The following is a 686-nucleotide window of genomic DNA, read 5'->3' on the forward strand; positions in this document are numbered from 1 at the left end:
GTTACTCCAGATTGTTCTCTCAATGAGCAAACTTCATCTGAGGATGTGCTGGCCAACTGAGCTAAGCAAATTTCTGGATCAAGCAAAGCTGTAACTAGAGCTTCCCTCATCTCTTTTGACAGAATCAAAGCGTCATAGATGCTTAGTTGGGCAGGCAACTTCCTAAGATGTGCTATCACGTTGTAATCCACTTTATTTATTCTTGTGGCTTTATCTTGACCATGTTTTTTTTCCACTGGTGGAGGTGAAGGTAACTCTTCTTGAATTACAATTTGTTTTCCTTTATCCGTTGGAGCTGTTCTTGGAGGTAACATTTTTCCGCTCCTTAAATTTATTTCTGTAATTTCTTCTCGAGATGTTGCTGTTGAATCGTCCAATGCATCTTCTTTATGAGAAAGTTCCAAGTTGATTATTAACGACGTGTCATGGCACTCGAGGATTGGTTCTTCACTTCCGGTACTATCGTAAGCAGTATCATCGGAGTCTTCTTTAGTATTAGACTCAAGTATGACTTAAAGATCATTTTGAGGATTGAGATCGATGTTATCACCAGAAAAAGAAAAAACGTAGCCAACATCATTATCATTATGTTCATCAGGTCCCGGAGGAACAAAAAGATAATCATACAAAGTCAAGGGTTCGAGGATTTTCTCTCCCGAATCCGAGACAACATATCTAGTAGAGGC

Source organism: Phalaenopsis equestris, unplaced genomic scaffold (assembly GCF_001263595.1).
Source record: "Phalaenopsis equestris unplaced genomic scaffold, ASM126359v1 Scaffold199490, whole genome shotgun sequence".
NCBI lineage: Eukaryota > Viridiplantae > Streptophyta > Magnoliopsida > Asparagales > Orchidaceae > Phalaenopsis > Phalaenopsis equestris.